Here is a 12364-nt window from a genome sequence, read left to right as displayed (position 1 = left end):
CGAAAAAGATGACTGATTGCATAAACTCAACAACAAAAAACAGTTAACCATCCTCTAAAAAAGAACTTAATCACATAACTACCATACAAACATTCCCGCCAAATGTCTGTCAAACAAACTAGAGTAAACCGGTACTTGGGCAAATATCAACAAGTTCAAAATGCGGCATCATTTATCAACAATCTAATTGTTACATGACACTTTTTTTTACGGGAAACAGCAGGAGCTCTGTTTTTGCAATATAGAGGGGCGGGTGTAAAGATTACGAAAGGTGCCTAAGCAAAAAAAACACTCACACAACAGCCTTCTTGGGGAGGCGCATGCATGCATGACACTTCAAAGTTCAACATGACAGGATAGGAACGTTATCTCAAACAAACACATGCCAAATATATAATTGCTGACACTGTAGGCTACCTATATCAATTCAAATATTCTTTATGGCACCACAATAATCATGCAAATCTTGTAGCCTGATTTCATGAAGGGGCCTGGGAATGAACGCTGGGCAATTTCTATTTGTCAGTGCCTGATATACATGTTGCATTGTTGGCCGGGCTTTGGGATTGACTTGCAGGCAAGAAAAGGCCACCAAGGTAACCAAAATGACATCCTTCTCCTCGTCAATAGTTGACGGTGCTGCGACACATCGATCCAGAATATCATTGAACTTCCCCGGCTGCTCTGTTCGGCAAAAGAATGGAAGGAGCAGATCACCTGGGTGCTTTCCCATCAAAACTTCCAGCGCAACCACGCCGAAGTTGTACACGTCGCACTTCTCAGTCAACACCATGGTAGATGACAGCTCTGTAACAAGAAACAAAATCAGCTCTATATCAGATCAGAAATTATACTTCTTCTCTCTTCCCGAATCACATTTCATAAAAAAAGAAAAAACTGGATTAAGGCCATGTAAGTACCAGGGGCTATGTAGCCACATGTGCCTGCAAAAATAGAGCTCCAGCTTGAGTAACCATGCTTCAGTTTCCTCGCCATGCCAAAGTCTGAAACATAAGCCTTATAATCGAGGTCCAGAAGAGTGTTGCTGCTTTTTATGTCGCGGTGCATGATTGGATCGCCACAATCATGGTGCAAGTAGGAGAGAGCTTGTGCTACGTTCACCACAACAGAAACTCTCTTGGGCCAATCCAGCACCTTCGCTAGCTCTTGCTCGTGCATAGTGGATGATAAGCTTCCCCTCTCGATAAGCTCATACACGAGGAATTTGTACTAAGAGTGGGAACAGAAGCCATTGATACGTCCATTTTGCATCATGCTTTTATATCGATATTTATTTCATTATGGGCTGTTATTTCACGTTATGTCAAAATACTTATGCCTATTCTCTCTAATTTTACAAGGTTTAGATGAAGAGGGAGAATGCCGGCAGCTGGGATTCTGGACTGGAAAAGAAGCAAATATTAGAGACATATTCTGCACAACTCCAAAAGTCCTGAAACTCCACGAAAGTTATTTTTGGAATTAATAAAAAATATTGGGCGAAGAAAGTACCGGAGGGGGCCCACACCCTGGCCATGAGGGTGGGGGGCGCGCCCTACCCACTGGGCGTGCCCCCTGCCTTGTGGGTACCCTGGCATCCCTCCGGTGACCATCTTCTGCTATATGAAGTCTTTTACCCTGAAAAAAAATCATAAGCAAGCTTTCGGAACGAAACACCGCCGCCACAAGGCGGAACCTTGGCGGAACCAATCTAGGGCTTCAGCGGAGCTGTTCTGCCGGGAAAACATCCCTCCGGGAGGGGGAAATCATCGTCATCACCATCGATCCCCTCATTGGGAGGGGGTCAATCTCCATCAATATCTTCACCAGCACCATCTCCTCTCAAAGCCTAGTTCATCTCTTGTATCCAATCTTTGTCCCAAAACCTCAGATTGGTACCTGTGGGTCACTAGTAGTGTTGATTACTCCTTGTAGTTGATGCTAGTTGGTTTATTCAGTGGAAGATCATATGTTCAGATCTTATATGCATATTAATACCCCTCTGATTTTGAACATGAATATGATTTGTGAGTAGTTACATTTGTTCCTGAGGACATGGGAGAAGTCTTGCTATAAGTAGTCATGTGAATTTGGTATTTGTTCGATATTTTGATGAGATGTATGTTGTCTCTCCTCTTGTGGTGTTATGTGAACGTCGACTACATGACACTTCACCATTATTTGGGCCTAGAGGAAGGCATTGGGAAGTAATAAGTAGATGATGGGTTGCTAGAGTGACAGAAGCGTAAACCCTAGTTTATGCGTTGCTTCGTAAGGGGCTGATTTGGATCCATATGTTTCATGGTATGGTTAGGTTTACCTTAATACTTCTTTTGTAGTTGCGGATGCTTCAAATGGGGGTTAATCATAAGTGGGATTCTTGTCCAAGAAAGGGCAGTACCCAAGCACCGGTCCACCCACATATCAAATTATCAAAGTAACGAACACGAATCATATGAGCGTGATGAAAAATAGCTTGACAATAATTCCCATGTGTCCTCGGGAGCGCTTTTCTGTATATAAGAATTTGTCCAGGCTTGTCCTTTGCTACAAAAAGGATTGGGCCACTTTGCTGCACCTTATTTACTCTTGTTACTTGTTACCCGTTAAGAATTACCTTATGATCACAAAACTATCTGTTACCGATAATTTCAGTGCTTGCAGAGAATACCTTACTGAAAACCTCTTGTCATTTCCTTCTGCTCCTCGTTGGGTTCAACACTTTTACTTATTGAAAGGACTACGATAGATCCCCTACACTTGTGGGTCATCAGCCATATAGCTTGACGATGCATCGGTGCCTGAGTTTTGTCAACACTTCAATCTCGGCATGAAATGTTCCCTCGTCGTTGTATTCTTCCACCGACTGAAGGAGCTTGACGGCAAAGATAATCCCATCTTCAAGATGAACTCTGAAGATAGATCTGTATCCTCGAATGCCATTGCAATATTTCTCATCAAAAAATTTTGTTGCACTGATGGTGTCTTCGAATGCAATCTTTCCATCAAAATTCCATATGGAAAGTAGATCTCCAGACTTGCATTTGCTTGTACCTTTTACATCCTTTCTTCCCCGACAGACGATCGTGATGCTTACAATTGAGAGGCAAGCAAATGAAAAGGGTGCAAAAAGAGCAAGAAGTACCATACTTGGACTATTCCTTTTTGGTGTTCCATGTCGAGCTTCGGTGTTTCACATGGAGTTAAGCCATACAAATCACCACATAAGCATGTATTATGGTCAAGTACGATCAAGGTGGCAGCGATAAATGGAACTCTGCCATCCAAATTATTATATGATAAATTCAGCTTCCATAGTTGGTAAGAAACAGAAAAAGTCGCTGGGATGGCACTGCTTAAATGGTTTTTACTCAAATCAAGCTCATTTAGGTTGGCATGATACCCAAATTCTTGTGGTATCTGTCATGTCAATAAGTTGTCTGATAGGAGTAACGACGATAAAGAGTGACAATGTCCAATCTGAGGTGGAATACTTCCTGAAAATTGATTTCTACTTAGATCCATATGTGAGAGAAGAACAAGATATCCTAATTCTGGCGGTAACCTTCCATTAAGCTGATTGGACTTAAGTGATAGTGTTCTAACAGAGATCAATTTCGAGAATGTCCAAGGGATGGAACCATTTATTTGATTGTTTGAAAGATCCAAGAATTGTAAACTTGTTAGATTTCCTATGCTTCCAATGGAACCCGTGATCTGGTTGTTGGAAAGATCTAGGTAATATAAATTCGTTAGATTTCCTATGCTTCCAATCGATCCATTAAGAATATTGAAGGATAGATCCAAGTTTTCAAGCTTGGCAAGAGCACCAATGCTTGATGGGATTTCGCCCGAGAGGAGGTTGTTGTCAAGGTTCAAATTGTTAAGATGGAGCAAATCTGCAAAGTGGAAAGGCTCATAAAATTCCCTAGTCTTGCTATTATACTAGTCATGGTAGAAAAAATAGTAGTAAAAGAGATCTATGGAAGTTAGTGTAGTACAATCAGCTAGTGATGTTGGGATAGATCCGTTCAGGTCATTGGTAGATAGATCTTAGTTTAGTAAAATTACGTAGGGATGTTGGGATAGATCCATTCAGATTATTGCTAGACAGATCCAAGTATTCGAGCTTGGCAAGAGCACCAATGCTTGATGGGATTCCGCCTGAGAGGTGGTTGTTACCAAGGTTCAAATAGACAAGATGGGGAAAATCTACAAAGTGGAGAGGCTCATAAAATTCCCTAGTCCTCCTACTTTACTAGGCATGGTAGAAACAAGTTGTACTAAAAGAGATCGATGGAGGTTAGTTTAGTAAAATTACCTAGGGATGTTGGGATAGATCCGTTCAGGTCATTGCTAGACAGATCCAAGTTTTCGAGCTTGGCAAGAGCACAAATGCTTGATGGGATTCCTCCTGAGAGGTGGTTGTAACCAAGGTTCAAAAAGACAAGATGGGGCAAATCTGCAAAGTGGAGAGGATCATCAAATTCACTAGTCTTCCTACCATACTAGGCATGGTAGAAACAAATTGTAGTAAAAGAGATCGATGGAGGTTAGCTTAGTACAATTACCAATGGATGTTGGGATAAATCCGTTCAGTATATTGTTGGACAGATCTAAGTATACGAGATTGGTAAGAACACCAATGCTTGATGGGATTGGGCCCAAGAGATAGTTATAACTGAGGTCCAGATGGACAAGACGGGGCAAGTCAGCAAAATGGAGCCTATCCAACCTGCCTTCAAGGCCAAACTCTCTGTATGAGGTATAGGAAGTGCTCCATTCTGGGTTTATTAAAACTGAGAGGTGCCCCAAGATAGGTAAATGGGAAAGTTCCAACAGCACATCCAAGAAGATTGGCCATACTCTGAGTGTCTTGATTAGACAAGTTGATAGGTAGTAAATTGTACTTTTGAAAATTAACTTTGAGGCCAGAAGCTTTCGAGAAGGTATGCAAGAGTGTCTACAAATGTCACAGCTGTTGTTGGCAGGCAGGCCTAATAATCAAGGTGTCATCTGCATATTGAAGAATAGGGAAGTCTGGACATGAATGAAAGGAGATGGGGGCCTGAATGTTTCCCTTGCTCATTGCATCATTTAAAATCGTCTGCAGAAAATCTGCTGCAAGAACAAAGAGCAGAGGGGACAGAGGATCTCCCTGTCTAACCCCCCTTCTACATTTAAAGTGGGAACCAGGCACCCCATTCAACAGAACTGAAGAGGTAGCAGAGTTAAAAATTTGCTGAATCCATGTGCACCATCTGTCCCCAAATCCTTTCTTCTTTAGGATAGCCATAATCATCCCATGCTCTATTTTGTCAAATTCCTTCTCAAAATCTAATTTGAGAACAACTGTTGGTCTTTTACTTTTATGGCATTGGAAGAGATATCCATATGCCCAGGCAATACAATCTTGTATGGTTATCGTCTTGATGAAACCATATTGATTTATGTGAATGAGCTCGACAATGACTGATTGTAGTCTGTTGGCAAGTAACTTTGTTAGCAATTTGATAGTGCAGTTGAGCAAGGATTGAAGGAAATATGCCCTAGAGGCAATAATAAAGTTATTATTTATTTCCTTATTTCATGATAAATGTTTATTATTCATGCTAGAATTGTATTAACCGGAAACATAATACATGTGTGAATACATAGACAAACATAGTGTCACTAGTATGCCTCTACTTGACTAGCTCATTAATCAAAGATGGTTGTGTTTCCTAACCATAGACATGTGTTGTCATTTGATTAATGGGATCACATCATTAGGAGAATAATGTGATTGACATGACCCATTCCGTTAGCCTAGCACTTGATTGTTTAGTATGTTGCTATTGCTTTCTTCATGACTTATACATGTTCCTGTAACTATGAGATTATGCAACTCCCGTTTACCGGAGGAACACTTTGGGTGCTACCAAACGTCACAACGTAACTGTGTGATTATAAAGGAGCACTACAGGTGTCTCCGAAGGTACATGTTGGGTTGGCGTATTTCGAGATTAGGTTTTGTCACTCCGATTGTCGGAGAGGTATCTCTGGGCCCTCTCGGTAATGCACATCACTATAAGCCTTGCAAGCAATGTGACTAATGAGTTAGTTGCGGGATGATGCATTACGTAACGAGTAAAGAGACTTGCCGGTAACGAGATTGAACTAGGTATTGGATACCGACGATCGAATCTCGGGCAAGTAACATACCGATGACAAAGGGAACAATGTATGTTGTTATGCGGTTTGACCGATAAAGATCGTCGTAGAATATGTGAGAGCCAATATGAGCATCCAGGTTCCGCTATTGGTTATTGACTGAGAATAGTTCTAGGTCATGTCTACATTGTTCTCGAACCCGTAGGGTCCGCACGCTTAAGGTTTCGATGACAGTTATATTATGAGTTTATGAGTTTTGATGTACCGAAGGAGTTCGGAGTCCCGGATGAGATCGGGGACATGACGAGGAGTCTCGAAATGGTCAAGACGTAAAGATCGATATATTGGACGACTATATTCGGAGTTCGGAAAGGTTCCGAGTGATTCGGGTATTTTTCGGAGTACCGGAGAGTTACGGGAATTCGCCGGGGAGTATATGGGCCTTATTGGGCCATACGGGAATAGAGGAGAGAGGCCGAAAGGAAGGAGGCGCGCAGCCCCCCTCTGGTCCGAATTGGACAAGGGGTGCGGCCCCCTTTTCCTTCCTCCTCTCCCCCTCTTTCCCCTTCTCCTACTCCCACAAGGAAGGAGGGAGTCCTACTCCCGGTGGGAGTAGGACTCCCCTTGGCGTGCCCCTACTAGGCCGGCTGCCCCCTCCCCCCTTGCTCCTTTATATACGGGGGCAGGGGGGCACCTCTAGGCACAACAACAATTGATCCCTTGGATCTCTTAGCCGTGTGCGGTGCCCCCCTCCACCATAATTCACCTCGATAATATCATAGCGGTGCTTAGGCGAAGCCCTGCGTCGGTAGTACATCAAGATCGTCACCACGCCGTCGTGCTGACGGAACTCTCCCACGCCGTCGTGCTGACGGAACTCACCAAAGCTGGACCAAAGCCTGAAACTGAGTGCTTACACTGCAAAGGAAATGGTCACTGGAAGCGGAAATGCCCTGAATATTTGGTGGATAAGAAGGATGGCAAAGTGAACAAGGGTATATTTGATATACAGGTGTTTGATGTGTGCCTTACTAGTGTTTATAGTAGCCCCTGAGTATTTGATACTTGTTCGATTGCTAAGATTAGTAACTCGAAACAGGAGTTACATAATAAACAGAGACTAGTTGAGGGGAAGTGATGATGAGTGTTCGAAATAGTTCCAAGATTGATATGATCATCATCACACACTCCCTATATATTTTCGAGATTGGTGTTAAACCTAAATAAATGTTATTTAGCGTTTGTGTTGAGCATGAATATGATTTGATCATGTTTATTGCGATACGGTTATTCATTTGAAGTTAAAGAATAATTGTTATTCTGTTTACATGAATAAGACCTTCGATGGTTATACACCCAATAAAAATAGTTTGTTGGATCTCGATCGTAGTGATACACATATTCATAATATTGATGCCAAAAGATGAAAAGTTAATAATGATAGTGCAACTTATTTATGGCACTGCCGTTTGGGTCATATCGGTGTAAAGCGCATGAAGAAACTCCATAAAGATGGATTTTCGGAATCACTTGGTTATGAATCATTTGATGCTTGCGAACCGTGCCTTTTGGGCAAGATGACTAAAACTCCGTTCTCCGGAACAATGGAATAAGCTACTGACTTATTGGAAATAATACATATCGATGTATGCGATCCAATGAGTGTTGATGCTCGTGGCAAGTATCGTTATTTTCTGACCTTCACAAGATGATTTGAGCAGATATGGGTATATCTACTTAATGAAACACAAGTCTGAAACATTTGAAAAGTTCAAAGAATTTCAGAGTGAAGTGGAAAATCATCGTAACAAGAAAATAAAATTTCTACGATCTGATCGTGGAGGAGAATATTTGAGTTACGAGTTTGGTCTTCAATTAAAACAATGTGAAATAGTTTCACAGCTCACGCCACCTGCAACACCACAACGTTATGTTGTGTCCAAACGTCGTAACCGTACTTTACTAGATATGGTACGATCTATGATATCTCTTATCAGTTTACCACTATCGTTTTGGGGTTATGCATTAGAGACAGCTGCATTCACGTTTAATAGGGCACCATCTAAATCCATTGAGACGACACCGTATGAACTATGGTTTAGCAGTAAACCTAAGCTGTCATTTCTTAAAGTTTGGAGTAGCGATGCTTATATGAAAAAGGTTTTCAACTTGATAAGCTCGAACCCAAATCGGAGAAGTACGTCTTCATAGAATACCCAAAGGAAACTGTTGGGTACACCTTCTATCACAGATCCGAAGGCAAAAACATTCGTTGCTAAGAATGGATCCTTTCTAGAGAAGGAGTTTCTCTCGAAAGAAGTGAGTGGGAGGAAAGTAGAACTTGATGAGGTAATTGTACCTTCTCCTGAATTGGAAAATAGTTCATCATTGAAATCAGTTCCAGTGATTCCTACACCAATTAGTGAGGAAGCTAATGATGATGATCATGAAACTTCAGACCAAGTTACTACAGAACCTCGTAGGTCTTCCAGAGTATGGTCCACACCAGAGTGGTACTGTAATCCTGTTCTAAAAGTCATGTTACTAGACCATGATAAACCTACGAACTATGAGGAAGCGATGATGAGCCCAGATTCCGCGAAATGGCTAGAGGCCATGAAATCTGAGATGGGATCCATGTATGAGAACAAAGTATGGACTTTGATTGACTTGCTCGATGATCAACAAACCATGTTAATTAAATGGATCTTCAAGAGGAAGACAGATGCTGATAGTAGTGTTACTATCTACAAAGCTCGACTTGTCGCAAAAGGGTTTTCGACAAGTTCAAGGTGTTGACTACAATAAGATTTTCTCAACTGTAGCGATGCTTAAGTCTGTACGAATCATGTTAGCAATTGCCACATTTTATGAAATCTGGCAAATGGATGTCAAAACTGCATTCCTTAATGGTTTTCCTAACAAAGAGTTGTATATGATGCAACCGGAAGGTTTTGTCAATCCTAAAGGTACTAACAAAATGTGTAAGCTCCAGCGATCCATCTATGGACTGGTGCAAGCATCTCAGAGTTGGAATATACGCTTTGATAAGTTGATCAAAGCATATAGTATTATACAGACTTGCGGTGAAGCCTGTATTTATAAGAAAGTGAGTGGGAGCTCTGTAGCATTTTTGATACTATATGTAGATGACATATTGTTGATCAGAAATGATATAGAATTTCTGGATAGCATAAAGGGATACTTGAATAAAAGTTTTTCAATGAAATACCTCGGTGAAGCTGCTTACACATTGAGCATCAAGATCTATATAGATAGATCAAGACGCTTGATAAGATTTTTTCAATGAGTACATACCTTGATAAATTTTTGAAATAGTTCAAAATAGAACAGTCAAAGAAGGAGTTCTTGCCTGTGTTGCAAAGGTGTGAAATTGAGTAAGACTCAAATCTCGACCACGACAGAAAATAGAAAAGAGAATGAAAGTCATTCCCTATGCCTCAGTCATAGGTTCTATAAAGTATGCTATGTTATGTACCAGACCTATTGTATACCTTGCTCTGAATTTGGCAAGGGAGTACAATAGTGATCTAGGAGTAGATCACTGGACATTGGTCAAGAATATCCTTAGTAAGGACTAAGGAAATATTTCTTGATTATGGAGGTGATAAAAGAGCCCGTCGTAAAGAGTTACATCGGTGCAAGCTTTCACACCGATCCATATGACTCTAAGTCTCAATCTGGATACATATTGAAAGTGAAAGCAATTAGCTAGAGTAGCTCTGCGCAGAGCATTGTAGACATAGAATATTTGCATAGTACATACGGCTCTGAATGTGACAGACCCGTTGACTAAGCTTCTCTCATGAGCAAAACATGATCACACCTTAGTACTATTTGGGTATTAATCACATAAGCGATGTGAACTAGATTATTGACTCTAGTAAACCCTTTGGGTGTTGGTCACATGACAATGTGAACTATGGGTGTTAATCATATACAGATATGAATATTGGTGTTAAATCACATGGTGATGTGAACTAGATTATTGACTCTAGTGCAAGTGGGAGACTGAAGGAAATATGCCCTAGAGGCAATAATAAAGTTATTATTTATTTTCTTATTTCATGATAAATGTTTATTATTCATGCTAGAATTGTATTAACCAGAAACATAATACATGTGTGAATACATAGACAAACATAGTGTCACTAGTATGCCTCTACTTGACTAGCTCATTAATCAAAGATGGTTGTGTTTCCTAACCATAGACATGTGTTGATTTGATTAATGGGATCACATCATTAGGAGAATAATGTGATTGACATGACCCATTCCGTTAGCCTAGCACTTGATTGTTTAGTATGTTGCTATTGCTTTCTTCATGATTTATACATGTTCCTGTAACTATGAGATTATGCAACTCACGTTTACCGGAGGAATACTTTGGGTGCTACCAAACGTCACAACGTAACTGTGTGATTATAAAGGAGCACTACAGGTGTCTCTGAAGGTACATGTTGGGTTGGCGTATTTCGAGATTAGGTTTTGTCACTCCGATTGTCGGAGAGGTATCTCTGGGCCCTCTCGGTAATGCACATCACTATAAGCCTTGCAAGCAATGTGACTAATGAGTTAGTTGCGGGATGATGCATTACGTAACGAGTAAAGAGACTTGCCGGTAACGAGATTGAACTAGGTATTGGATACCGACGATCGAATCTCGGGCAAGTAACATACCGATGACAAAGGGAACAATGTATGTTGTTATGCGGTTTGACCGATAAAGATCGTCGTAGAATATGTGGGAGCCAATATGAGCATCCAGGTTCCGCTATTGGTTATTGACCTAGAACTATTCTTGGTCATGTCTACATTGTTCTCGAACCCGTAGGGTCCGCACGCTTAAGGTTTCGATGACAGTTATATTATGAGTTTATGAGTTTTGATGTACCGAAGGAGTTCGGAGTCCCGGATGAGATCGGGGACATGACGAGGAGTCTCGAAATGGTCGAGACATAAAGATCGATATATTGGACGACTATATTCGGAGTTCGGAAAGGTTCCGAGTGATTCGGGTATTTTTCGGAGTACCGAAGAGTTACGGGAATTCGCCGGGGAGTATATGGACCTTATTGGGCCATACGGGAATAGAGAAGAGAGGCCGAAAGGAAGGAGGCGCGCAGCTCCCCTCTGGTCCGAATTGGACAAGGGGTGCGGCCCCCTTTTCCTTCCTCCTCTCCCCCTCTTTCCCCCTTCTCCTACTCCAACAAGGAAGGAGGGAGTCCTACTCCCGGTGGGAGTAGGACTCCCCTTGGCGCGCCCCTACTAGGCCGGCCGCCCCCTCCCCCCTTGCTCCTTTATATACGGGGGCAGGGGGCACCTCTAGGCACAACAACAATTGATCCCTTGGATCTCTTAGCCGTGTGCGGTGCCCCCCTCCATCATAATCCACCTCGATAATATCGTAGCGGTGCTTAGGCGAAGCCCTGCGTCGGTAGTACATCAAGATCGTCATCACGCCGTCGTGCTGACGGAACTCTCCCTCGACACTCGGCTGGATCGGAGTTCGAGGGACGTCATCGAGCTGAACGTGTGCTAGAACTCGGAGGTGCCGTAGTTTCGGTGCTTGATCGGTCGGGCCATGAAGACGTACGACTACATCAACCGCGTTGTCATAACGCTTCCGCTTACGGTCTACGAGGGTACGTGGACGAACACTCTCCCCTCTTGTTGCTATGACATCACCATGATTTTGCGTGTGCGTAGGAATTTTTTTGAAATTACTACGTTCCCCAACAAGGATATAGGACTATAATCATTCACTGTTTCAGCCCCAGCTTTATTGGGTATGAGAGTAATAAAAGAACTGTTAATACTCTGGAGATATAGATCTCCTCGATGAAATTGGGAACAGAGATCATAAAAGTCGTTTTTTAATTATAGACCAACATTTCTTGATGAAGTCTGTGTTGAACCCATCTGGTCTTGGAGAATTGTTAGATGGCATTTCTTTTATAACAGCGTCAATATCTTCAGTAGTGAAAGGGGGCTCAAGAAAAGATAAATCACTGTGAGGTTGAATAAGATTCAGCATATCCTGAGGAATTTGGAAAGGCTCAGATTTCCCCAATCTGTCTTTAAATGCCTCATGCAGGAGAGTGGTTTTGGCTCCATGAGCCGTGACCTCTGTGCTATATTGAGCAAGCAAGGAAGGTATGCTATTGTTTCTCTGCTGCATTGTGGCCAT

General features: G+C 41.9%; 1 pseudogene; it reads right to left on the bottom strand.

Moving 5' to 3' along the window:
- Nucleotides 1-427: 427 nt before the first annotated feature.
- Nucleotides 428-12364, bottom strand: LOC123076948 (MDIS1-interacting receptor like kinase 2-like; annotated as a pseudogene).

This window comes from Triticum aestivum, chromosome 1B (assembly GCF_018294505.1).
Source record: "Triticum aestivum cultivar Chinese Spring chromosome 1B, IWGSC CS RefSeq v2.1, whole genome shotgun sequence".
NCBI lineage: Eukaryota > Viridiplantae > Streptophyta > Magnoliopsida > Poales > Poaceae > Triticum > Triticum aestivum.
The sequence above is the reverse complement of the archived record's forward strand: the minus strand, read 5'-3'. Positions and strand labels throughout refer to the sequence as shown.